Genomic DNA, 12,597 nt, shown 5'->3' with positions numbered 1-12,597 from the left:
TTTTTTTTTTTTTTTTTTAATTTAAAAAAACGCCTCACATGATTCTGCTGCAGGCAAATCCTCCCTTAACTAAAATAAATGAATTTATTCACTGAGTGTCTTCTTGATTTTTCCTAAGCATTTTCATGTCTTTGTCATGTAAGTTGATGAACTTAAGAGCCTAGGACAATAGAGCCACAAACCTAGGATTGAACTTGGATAAAAAACAGTCATTTGAAGTTTGTTTAGTTTGGTTCAGTTAGTAAGGAAAGGTTTCAAGTCCTGTTTATCACTTCCCAGAACTGGTTACCTGGTATATGGGTACTCCTAAGAAGCCTAAGAGTCTAATTCTGTTTTTCATCACTGTGTCATCATGAAGATAGGCAAGTGAGAAGTCAGTTATCACTTCTAGAAACTCGCAGGTAATTTTGGTAGTCCCACAGTGACCCTTCTGTAGAAGAAATATGAAAACTTCTAGTTCCAAATAGGCATTTCTATTTGTAGAAATGTCACTCTTTGTACAGCTTCCTACTCAGGAACCTGATAGTTTAATCAGGTAACTGCGAGAGTGTGTATACCTTTCCTCTTTTGTTCCAGTCTTCTGTCAGGGGCAAAAGTTATGGGTATTTCCAGCGTTTGGGTTCATTTTTTCAGGGTGAAAGAACTTATTTTATCTGATTCTACTTGCTTCAGAGAAAATAATGAAATCTTGGGAAGATGATGACATTGAAGAGAGTGTCTGGGAGGCAAAAAGAAGCTTGGCGTGTAGCTTGGCATCTCTCTTAATTCCTGCTTCCTAAACTATAAAAGGAGAGACTTAGGTTAGATGACTTCTGAGGTCTCTTCTGTCTCTAAGAGTTCATGATTCTTTGGCCCATTCCAAGTGCTATTTTATGATACCTATCATTCTGGACTAACTGTGGTTGATCTGAAGAATCCTTAACGGCAGTGGTTGCAATCTCAAGTACGTTCAGGGGTTGAAAAGTTCACCTTTTATCTTTTTTAGAACACTGTCTTATCTCCAGCTTGATTATAGTCTCTGAGGCTCCCACTTGATTAAGGACTTGCCAAAGGTTTAAAGCCAGTAAGTTGCAAGGGCCAGGATTTTTTTTTTTTTAATTGTGTTTTAGATGAAAGTTTTCAGCACAAATTAGTTTTTCATTCAAAAATTTTATACATAAATTGTTTTGTGACATTAGTTGCAATCCTCACAGTGTGTCAGCACTCTCCCCCTTTCCCTTTCCACCCTGGGTTCTCGGTGTCCATTCATCCAGTTTTCCTGTCCCTTCCTGCCTTCTTGTCTTTGCTTTTGGGCAGGTGTTGCCCATTTGGTCTTGTATACTTGTCTGAACTAAGAAGCACCTTCCTCACATTTGTTATTGGTTTTATAGGCCTGTCTAATCTTTGGCTGAAAGGTGGACTTTGGGAGTGGCTTCAGTTCTCAGTTAGCAAGGTGTCCAGGGGCCATAGTCTGAGGGGTTCTTCCAGTCACCATCAGACCAGTAAGTCTGGTGTTTTTTTGTGAACTTGAATTTTGTTCTACATTTTTCTCCTGCTCTGCCCAGGACCGTCTATAGTGATTCCTGTCAGAGCTGTCGGTGGTAGTAGCTGAGTACCATCTGGTTGTGCTGGACTCAGTCTGGTGGAGGCTGTGGTTCATGTGGTCCATTAGTCATTTGTACTAATATTTTCCTTGTGTCTTTGGTTTTCTTCATTTTTCTTTGCTCTGGACGGGATGGGACCAATAGATGTATCTTAGATGGCCGCTTGCAAGCTTTTAGGACTCCAGATACTACTCACTAAAGTAGGATGTAGAACATTTTCTTTATGAACTATATTATGCCCATTGGCCTAGATGTCCCCCAAGACCATGGTCCTCAGTCCTTAGCCCCAGTAACTCAGTCCCTTAAAGTGTTCAGATTTGTCTCTGAAACTTCTATAACTTTGCCTTGGTCAAATTGTGCTGACTTCCCCTGTATTGTACGTTGTCTTTTCCTTCACCGAAGTTAACACTTGTCTACTATCTAGTTAGTGATTTCTCTTCTCCACCTCTTCCCTTCCTTGTAACCATCAAAGATTGTTTTTTTCTGTGTATAAACCTTTTCTTGAGTTTTTAATAATAGTGGTCCCATACAATATTTGTCCTTTTGTGACTGACTTATTTCACTCAGCATAATGCCCTCCAGATTCATCCATGTTGTGAGATGTTTCACAGAGTCATCATTGTTCTTTATTGTTGCGTAGTATTCCATTATGTGTGTGTACCATAATTTATTTATCCATTCGTCTGTTAATACGCACTTAGGTTGTTTCCATCTTTTTGCTGTTGTGAATAATACTGCAATGAACATGAGTGCGCATATGTCTATTCATGTGACAAACAGCCAGGATTTTAACCCAGGTCTTTTGATTCTATTGTATCATAAACTGTCTCCCAGTATAGTAGCTGTGCCTAAGGAGTTAGCAGCCAACCTTTCTTTTGTTATATCACGCTTTCTTCTCAAAAGGATTTGCGACAACTTAAATGACTTTTTAACACAATCCACAGTAGAAGGTTTTTAGTTTGCTGTTGTTAGAGCTGAAGGCATATCAAAGTGAGAACTTAAAACAGAAAAGCCTATTAAGTCCATGCATAAGCCACTTTGACGTTAACCCTAACTGACACTGTTGCTAACAGTTTTCTAATCTGTTCCTTCCCTTATGTATACAATAGTTCTGAAACAAAAGTTCTATATCCTTGCCCTATTTTCTCTTGATTACACAGTCTGGCCCTCATGGAATTTAAAGTCTGGTAGAGACATGACATTAACATGAAAAAAGTTAAATCTCATTGCAAAGATGCAGATGGGTAAGGACTCTGATGGGCATGTATGTAGTGGGAGGGGAAAAGGAGATGTGGAGGGGAGGCAGGAACATGTTAATCTCACCCTGTACTGCAGAAGTTCAAAGAATGGAGTCATTGCTGTGGGACAAAGTGATCAGTCACAAGAAGGCGGAACTTATGTTGGTTTTACAGAATGGACAGGCTTTAGGCTAACGCCAGGGACAGGGGTAGGTATGCCTCAGCAGTAATAGAGAGAAGAAAATAAAGGATATTCTGAGGTTAGTGAATAAATCAATCTAGATAGAAGGAAGGGTTCATTTCAGAGAGTCTAGAGAGATGAAGTTGCTGAGGCAGGTAGAGATGAGATTATGGAGGATCCTCAATGCTAGCGTGGAAACTTAACCCTTCTCTAAGGTTCCATCTTGATTCCCTCCCCTCCCTAATAATTGTTTAAAATTCAATTCAAGAGTCATCCAGGAAGCCTTCTTTACCCAGGCTAGGGGTCCCCTTTTATCAATATCATACACCATTTATTGAGTGACAACCATGTACTGCCGTGCTCGGCACTTTGTCTTATCTAACAAAAAAAAAAACCAAACCCATTGCTGTCAAGTCGATTCCAACTCATAGCGACCCTATAGGACAGAGTCGAACTGCCCCTTAGGGTTTCCAAGGAGTGGTTGGTGGATTCAAACTGCCAACCTTGTAGTTAGCAGCCAAGCTCTTAACCACTATGCCACCAGGGCCCTTTGTCTTATCTAGTCCTGACAAAAAAACAGATAAAATAGTTATTGATCCCGTTTTACAAATGAGGAAATCTTTACTCTTTAAGTCACATAACTCTTGTAATTGTCAGAGTTAGGAATTAACTTAAAAATCCATACTCCGAATCACTCTCAAATAATGTGTTTTTCTCCTTATACTCCTGCACAATTCTGCATATCCCTATTTTAGTGCTGATTTTTATATCTGCTTCTTTACTTTTGTCTCTTTCTCTTCACTCTGAGCTCTTCTGATTCAGAGGATCATCTTTTGTTTTCCTAATCCCTTGGAGAGTACATTACATGATGTGGTCAGTAAATGGTGAAATGACTGGGCAAACTGTAGAATAATATAATATTAAATAAAGCAAACCAGTAACATGATCTGTTTCAGTTTTCAGAATAAAAAAGCCGCTCCACTAATGACAATTTAAGAGAGGGAAAATGAGAGAATGAGTTTGGACGTAATGTGTTACTATGGATAGGAAACTGACTTAAGAGACCAAAAACAAGGAGAAAGAGTAGATGGAAAACCCCATGCAGACAGAAGAGTAGATGGTACAAGTCTCTAAAAATTACTTCAAGGATCAGTCTTATTAAGATCAATAAATATATATATATATTTAGGAATAACTATAAAGTGAAACATCTAGGAATTACTTTGGCAGAGTAAAAAGGCAAGCTGGTAGATGCTCAGCTATAAAGACATTTTGTGAAATTATGTGACTAGGCAGAAAAGTGGTAGAATTATTTATTGAGGAAAAAATATCCCAACTATACTTATTCAGATGGTTAAATTAGAATTATTGGTTTCAGGAGAATCAGAAATAAAGGAAAACTGGTAAAAAAAATTCATTTAGCATTTGGTATGTGCCTACACAATGTTTAGGAACTACAAATACTAAAGAAAAAAAAAGATAAAAGATCTCTGTTTAAGAATTTTGCAGTTCAAGCAGTTAGATAACTATGATAGGCGTGTGCTAAGTACCCTCAAAGGTAGAATAGCTAAAGAGCTAGCTATGACCTATTTCTTTTTCTTTTTCCACATTATTTATTTATTTATTTTATTGTACTTCAGGTGAAGGCTTACAGAACAAATAGTTTCTCAAGAAACAGTAGTACACATATTGTTTTATGACATTGGTTAACAACCCCACAACATGTCAACCCTCTAACTTCTCATCCTTTTTTTTTTGGTGAAAATACACATAGCCAAAGATACACCATTTCAAAAATACGACCTATTTCTTGTGGATCCAGACTCAGTGAACTGTTACTGACAAAACCAATCCAAACCTGTTGCTGTCAAGTCGATTCTAACTCATGGCAACCCCATATGTTACAGAGTAGAACTGCTATATAGGGTTTTCTTGGCTGTAATCTTAACGGAAGCTATCACCAGACCTTTTGGTACTACTGGGTGGGTTCAAACTGCCAACCTTTAGGTTGCACCACCTAGGCACTTGTTATTGACAACAGACCCAAGAAAATATCAAATGTCTTTAGGAAGTGTTTTGGAAGCAAATTGGATAATGTCATTTTCCCCTTGTACAAAACCATAGTATATTCAGGCCTACTACAATGTAAAGTTTATCATATGTCAATTAAGAGGCAGTAGAGTAAGGGGAAGTTGAAAGGAAGGCAGTTGCAAGTGTCAGGGCAATGGAAGGGCTATGAATTATAATATGAGGTAACAGATAACAGGAGACATGTTTTATCTTGGGACCAGAGAGTTTCTCCAGAGAATATAATAGTTTTCACTGGAAGATGCCTAATCATTTAGCCTCCTGATTTGTTCATTTGAATCATTCATTCATTCTTTCAATCCACACATAGTTACTGAGCAACTGTTGTGGGACAAGCTTCTATGCCAGGCACTCTGAATACCTCAGAGAATTGGATTTTAATGTAATTTGAGTGAGCAGCAGAGTATAGTGGCTAATGCCTGAACAGTGCCAGAATGTCTGAGTTCAAATCCTAACTCTGCCACTTACTATCTGTAGGACCTTGGGCAAATCACCCTAGTTTCCTCAGCTGTAAAATGAGAGTAATAATAAAACTCATAGGATTGTTGTGAGGATTAAAGGAGGAGTGTCCAAAGATGGTTATGGGGTATTTAAGTTTGAACTTCATCTTCTCAGTCAGCATTTTCCATTTGTTTGTTTGTTTTTTACTTTCAACTCTTATTCACATCAACATTTACTCTTGATAGATGCTTAGAATTTTCAAAAATCATTTTATCATATTTGCATAGGAAATAGTAGAAAAAGTATTGTGTAAGAAGGGGCGTACTGTAACCAAACTTTTTGCCTAATTATCACCAGATAATTGGTGCTTCAGGTAATTTTAGACCGTCTCTTATTACTGACTAATAAATAGGAGTCAATAATAGATGCTTAGAATGTTTGCATTTTTGCACCTGAGAGTTATCTGGTTTATTTTTTAATCAACTTTATAGAGGTATGATTTATATTAAATAAAATACACCCATTTTAAGTGTACAGTTCTAATAATTTTGACAAATATACAGATGTGTAACTGTGACCCTAGGCAAGATGTAGAATATTTCCATTACACAAGAAAATTCCTTGTGTACCTCTGCAGAGTCCCTACCTCAATCTCCAAGCAATCACTGATCTAATTTCTATCTGCATAGATTCATTTTGTCTGTTTTAGAACTTAATGTAAATGGAATCATATAGTGTATAATCAGGCTTCTTCCATGCATCCATGCTTTTGTCTCTTATCACTGAGTAGTATTTCATCATATGACTATACCAGAATTTGATTATCTAACAACAACAGCAACATTAACCTATTAATGGATATTTCGGTTGTTTCTAACGTTGACTAGTATGAATAAAGCTGCTGAGTATTCATATACAAGTATTTGTATAAACATATGTTTTAATTTATCTTAGTTAAATACCTAATAACTTGGAGTGGAATTGGTGGGTTTTATAGTATATGTATATTCAGCTTTAAAAGAAACTGCCAGACTGTTTACCGAAGTATTTGTACCATTTTACATTTCCACCAGCAATGTATGACTGTTCTAGTTGTTTCATATCCTTACTAACGTTTGATGTTGTCATTCTTTTTTTTTCAGCCATTCTAGGCGTTATGAAATGGAACTGTGGTTTTTAATTTGTTTTTTCCTATAACTGATAATGAAGAACATCTTTTTGTATTTTTACTGGCAGTCTTAGTTTCCTAGTGCTGCTGCAACAGAAATAACACAAGTGGGTGGCTTTAAAGGACAGAAATTCATTTCCCCACAGTTCTGGAGGCTAAAAGTCCAAATCAGGGTTTCAGCCCTGTCGATTCCTTCTGTGTCAGTAGCCCTGGGCCTTCCTTGCTTCTTGACAATTCTTACATGGCATCTGTCTTCCCTAGTATGTGCTCGTCTCTGTGTCTCATCTGCTTTTTTTATAGCTCAAAAGTGATTAGGTTTCAAACACACCTTACACAGGTATGGCCTTATTAACATAACATTAGATTGCATTATGGAATTGCACCCGCAGATACAGGGGTTAGTATTCTAAAACAAATTTTGGTAGGGACACAACAGAATTTGGTATCAAGAAGTGGGGCACTGCTCTAACAAATACCTAAAATGTGGACAGGGCTTTGGAATTTTGTAATGGGTAGAAGCTGAAAGAATTTTGATGTGTTTGATAGTAAGACCCTACATAGCCTTGAAGAGACTGTTGGTACAATTATGGACAGTAAGGGAAATTCTGATGAGGGCCCAAAAAGAATGGAGAGCAGAGCTAGGGCCAAGATGGCAGAATAGTCAGACGCTTCCTGTGGTCCCTCTTACAACAAAAACCTGAAAAAACAAGAGAATTGATTATATATGACAATCTAGGAGCCTTCAACATCAAAGACAAAGTTGAGGAGCTGGACTGAGCAGCAGGGGGAGGGAGAGACAGTTCAGAAACAGTGAAGAAGTGCCAGACTTGAGCTAGCTAGCACCCTGCAGGCTGGAACAGCTGACACACGCAGGCTGAGGCAGTAGCACTCAGGACACGTTTTACCACGTTGGGAGAGACCAGGCGGCGGACAGTCTACACAAGCCTCTGGAGCCAGAGAGAAGCGGCACTGGATCTGCGAAAGTTAAGTGCAAGCATCTAACCTACTGTGCAGAATCAAAATAACCCCTCTCCCTCTGGGACTTTCGTAGTGGAGAAGTGCCTCTTTTCCCCTCACCCACCCCCTACCCACTCCGCTCAGTATTCAACAATTGCCACACACCCTAAGCCAGAAATAGGAGGTGCCACACCCAAACCAGTCTCTGGGCTTTAGGGATAAAACAAACAAACAAAAAAATCGCCAACTCCTGTAAGCCAGTGTCATGATTTGAATTATGTCCCCCCAAAAATGTGTGTATCAGTTTGGCTAGGCCATGATTCCTGGTACTGTGTGATTTTCCTGTAAGTTTTAAACCTGCCTCTATGATGTTAATGAGGGAGGATGGGTGGCAGTTGTGTTAGTAAGGCAGGACCTGATCTACAAGACTGGATTGTGTCCTGAGGCAATCTCTTGAGATATGAAAGACAGAAGTGAGCAGTGAGACGGGGGACCTCAAACCATCAAGAAAGCAGTGCCGGGAGCAGAGCGCATCCTTTGGACTGGGGTCCCTGCACCGAGAAGCTCCTAGTCTGGGGGAACACTGATTAGAAGGCCGAGAGAGAGAAAGCCTTCCCCTGGAGCTGACACCTTGAATTTGGACTTCTAGCCTACTTTACTGTAAGGAAATAAAAAGTTCTCTTCATTAAAACCATCCACTTGTGGTATTTCTGTTATGGCAACACTAGATGACTAAGACAGTGAGGTACTCAGTACTAACTACACCCAAACTAGTCTCTTGGCTTTAAAAAATTCACCACACACCCAAACTGGGAACTCAGGGCAGGCGCTGCACCTTTGCCTAGGCCCAGGTGTTTAAGGGTTCCATGGACTTTGAATGCCCTTCACCCCTGCCTAGACCTGTGTGGGCCGATTCAGCGGCATAGGCCCTCAGTAGCCTAGAACAACAGGATATATACCTGAAGCCTATTTTCAACTGCAACAACCAAGGGGGAGTGGCAGATTCAGGACATTTGACACCACCCTGCCCATTAAGCAGGGTCCTGTGGACTGGTGAATTCACCCATTCCACCTAGCCACCCATGACAGGGATCCGAGAATAAGTGTGGTGCCTCCCAATCCTCACAGCCAACAACATTGGGTGCCCAAAGTCTGGCTGCAAAACCCACCCACTTATGTGCTCGAGGGGACAGGGACATGCCTTCTACCTGGGCACTCGGGCAGCCATCAGCTCCCTACCTTGCTCAGCACATAGCCCCCTACTGCAGCCCGATACCGGTACCTGCTCCAATCACCCCTATGTAGCCCTGCCTGTCTAGGACTGTAGGTGAGAGCCTACACCACACACTCAGTGACTGATGACCTGGATATCTGAGCTGAATCCACACAAGAGAAGTAAACGGACTCCTGGGCTTACACATCTAGTAGCAGAACTAACCCCCAGTGACAGGACGTAAGAGCTTCCAACATGCCAATAACCAAAGTAACTCACATGCCCAACCTATTTGGGCATATCAAAACAAAACAGAAGAAAAAGCTAGGACACAGTAAGCAAACATACAATAAATAAATATAATGACTTATTGAATAGCTCAAAGATGACAGTCAATATCAAATCACATAAAGAAGCAGATCAAGATAGCTCTAGCAAGCGACCAAAACAAAGAACCAGGAAACCTTCCAGAAGAAGAGAAAGTCTTGAAATTACCAGAGGTAGAATTCAAAAGATTAATATACAGAGCTCTTTGAGCGATCAGGAAGGAGATCATTCAAAACTCAGAGTAAGCCAAGGAACACACAGACAAAGCAGTAGAGGAATTCAGGAAAGCAATACAAGATCATAATGACAAATTTAACAGGCTGCTAGAATCCAGAGGGAGGCAACAAATTGAAATCCAAAAGATTAACAACATTTCAGAATTAGACAACTCAATGGAAAGTCATAGGAGCAGAACTGAGGCAATGGAAGTCAGAATTGGTGAGATTAAAGACAAAGCGCTAGACACCAATTTATTTGAGGAAAAATCAGATAAAAGAATTTAAACAAATGAAGAAACCCTAAGAATTATGTGGGACTGTATCAAGAGGAATAACTTATGAGTGATTGGAGTACTAGAATGGGGGGATGGGGGAGGGGAGGATAATAGAAAATACAGAGAGAAATGCTGAAGATTTGCTGGCAGAAAACTTCCCTGATATTGTGAAAGATGAGAGGATATCTATCCAAGATGCTTATTGAACCCCACACAAGGTAGATCCCAAAAGAATTTCAACAAGAGATATTATAATCAAACTTGCCAAAACCAAAGATAAAGAGAATTTTAAGAGCAGCTAGGGATAAACGAAAAGTCACCTACAATGGAGAGTCAGGAAGACTAAGCTCTGACTACTCAGCAGAAACCATGCAGGCAAGAAGGCAATGGGATGACATATATAAAGCCTTGAAGGAAAAAAATTGCCAGCCAAGAATTATATATCTAGCAAAACTGTCTCTCAAATATAAAGGCGAAATCAGGGCATTTCCAGATGTCTTAGGCTGGGTTCTCTAGAGAAGTAAAACATATATATATATAGAGGGAGATTTATATCAAAGAAACAGTTCACACAATTGTAGAAGCTGGAACATCCCAAGTCTGTGGATTAAGATAAAGGCTTCTCCCAGTTCACATAGCTGCAGGGGCTGGCAAACCCAAGATCGGCAGGTTGGAAAGCAGGGCTCTTGCTCACAGGCTCTTAATATCAACAAATACCAAGATTGGCAGGCAAGACCACAAGGCTTCTCCTGATTCACGTAGCTGCAAGGGCTGGTGAACCCAGTATCGGCAGGTCGAAGAGCAGGGCTCCACTCACAGGCTCTGAAGATAGACGAATCTTAAGATTGGCAGATAAGCTGATAAGTCTCAAGAACCAGAGGTCAGACAAACAGGAAGCAGCCACAGGATCCAGAACGAGCAAAAAGCTGGAACATCTGCTTATATTCAGATGCAGGCCACACCCCTAAGGAAACTCTCTTTCAACTGATTGGCTACTCACAGCAGATTCAAACATGGGAGTGATCACATATAAACACTGAGAATCATGGCCCAGCCAAGCTGACACACAATCTTAACCATCACATGAGATAAACAGAAGTTAAGGGAATTTTAAAAACCAAATTTTAAAAACCAAAATTACAAGAAATTTTAAAGGGAGTTCTGCAGCTAGAGAACCAGCAATATAGACAACAACCCAAGACTAGAACACAGGACAGCACAATCAGATATCAACCCAGATAGGGAAGTCACAGAAATAAGTCAAAACTAAAACACTGAAAATAGGGAAACAGAGACGTCAGTATGTAAATGATGACAACATTAAAACAAAAAAGAGGGACTAAATAGTGTCACAGAATTTTCTTATGGAGAGGAAGTTAAGGCGATATCAAGAAATAAAAGATCAGTTTAAACAGAAAAAAAGAGGTAATTTTTAAGAAAACCACAAAGGAAACTAACAAATCTACCTATGAAAATAAAAAAAGAAGAAAAACATAAAGACTCAGCAAGTACAAAATCAACAATAATGAAAAAGATGAAAAGAAAATACATAAAGGAAAATGACTCAGCACAGAAAATTAAGTGGAATAAAGAAACTATCAACACCACCCACAAAAAATCAAAATGATGGCAGTAAATGCATAGCTATCAATAATTACACTGACTGTAAATGGACTAAATGCACCAATAAAGATACAGAGAGTGGCAGAATGGATGAAAAAAAAGATTCATCTGTATGCTGCCCACAAGAGACACACCTTAGACTGAAAGACACAAGCAAACTAAAACTCAAAGGATGGAAAAAATATATCAAGCAAACAACCAAAAAAGAGCAGGAGTGGCAATATTAATCTCTGACAAAATAGACTTTAAAGCAAAATCCACCACAAAGGGTAAGGATGGACACTGTATAATGATTAAAGGGCCAATATACCAGGAGGACATAACCGTAATAAATATATATGCACCCAACAACAGGGCTCTGAAATACATAAACTCTAACAGCATTGAAAAGAGAAATAGACAGCTCCACAATAGTAGTAGGAGACTTCAACACCCCACTTTCAGTGAAGGACAGAACATCTAGAAAGAAAATAAAGACACGCAAGATCTAAGTGCCACAACCAACCAACTTAACTTCATAGACATATACAGAACATTCCACCCAACAGCAGCCAAGTATACTTTTCTTTTGCAACACACATAGAACATTCTCCAGAATAGACCACATATTAGGCCATAAAGTAAGCCTTAACAGAATCCAGAACATCGAAATATTACAAAGCATCTTTTCTGACCATAAAGCCATAAAAGTAGAAATCAATAACAGAAAAAGCAAGGAAAAAAGTCAAATACACGGAAACTGAACAACACATTGCTCAAAAACTACTTGGTTGTAGATGAAATCAAGGATGAAATAAAGAAATTCATAGAATCAAATGAGAATGAAAACACGTCTTACCAGAACCTTTGGGACACAGCAGAAGCAGTTCTCAGAGGTCAATTCATAGCAATAAATGCACACATCCAAAAGGAAGTAAGGGCCAAAATCAAAATGTTAACCTTATGTCTTAGAAGAAAAAGCAGTAAAGTGTATAAATATATATATAGAGAGAGGTTTATACCAAGGAAATGGCTCACGAGATTGTAGAGGCTGGGATGTCCCGAGTCTGTGGGTCAAGATAGAGGCGTCTCCTGATTCACATAGCCACAGGGGCTGGCGAACCGAAGATTGGCAAGTCAGAGAGCAGGGCTGTTGCTCACAGGCTGTGAAGAACAACAAATCCCAAGATTGGCAGGCAAGACTGCAGGTCAGCTACTAGCTCAAGTCACAAGAACCAGAGGTCAGATGTACAGAAGCCAGCTGCAGGATCCAGAATGAGCAAAAGCCCACAAGCCTTGCCAGAAT

The 12,597-nt window shown here is 39.5% G+C and overlaps 1 protein-coding gene across 1 annotated transcript in view; it reads left to right on the top strand.

Annotated features, from left to right (window-relative positions):
* SYNJ2BP (synaptojanin 2 binding protein) overlaps positions 1-12,597 on the top strand; it is a 69,017-nt gene that overhangs the window by 982 nt on the left and 55,438 nt on the right. The window lies entirely within an intron of this gene.

Source organism: Trichechus manatus, unplaced genomic scaffold (genome assembly GCF_000243295.1).
Source record: "Trichechus manatus latirostris isolate Lorelei unplaced genomic scaffold, TriManLat1.0 scaffold00010, whole genome shotgun sequence".
Lineage (NCBI taxonomy): Eukaryota > Metazoa > Chordata > Mammalia > Sirenia > Trichechidae > Trichechus > Trichechus manatus.
This window is presented reverse-complemented; position numbering and strand designations above follow the sequence as displayed.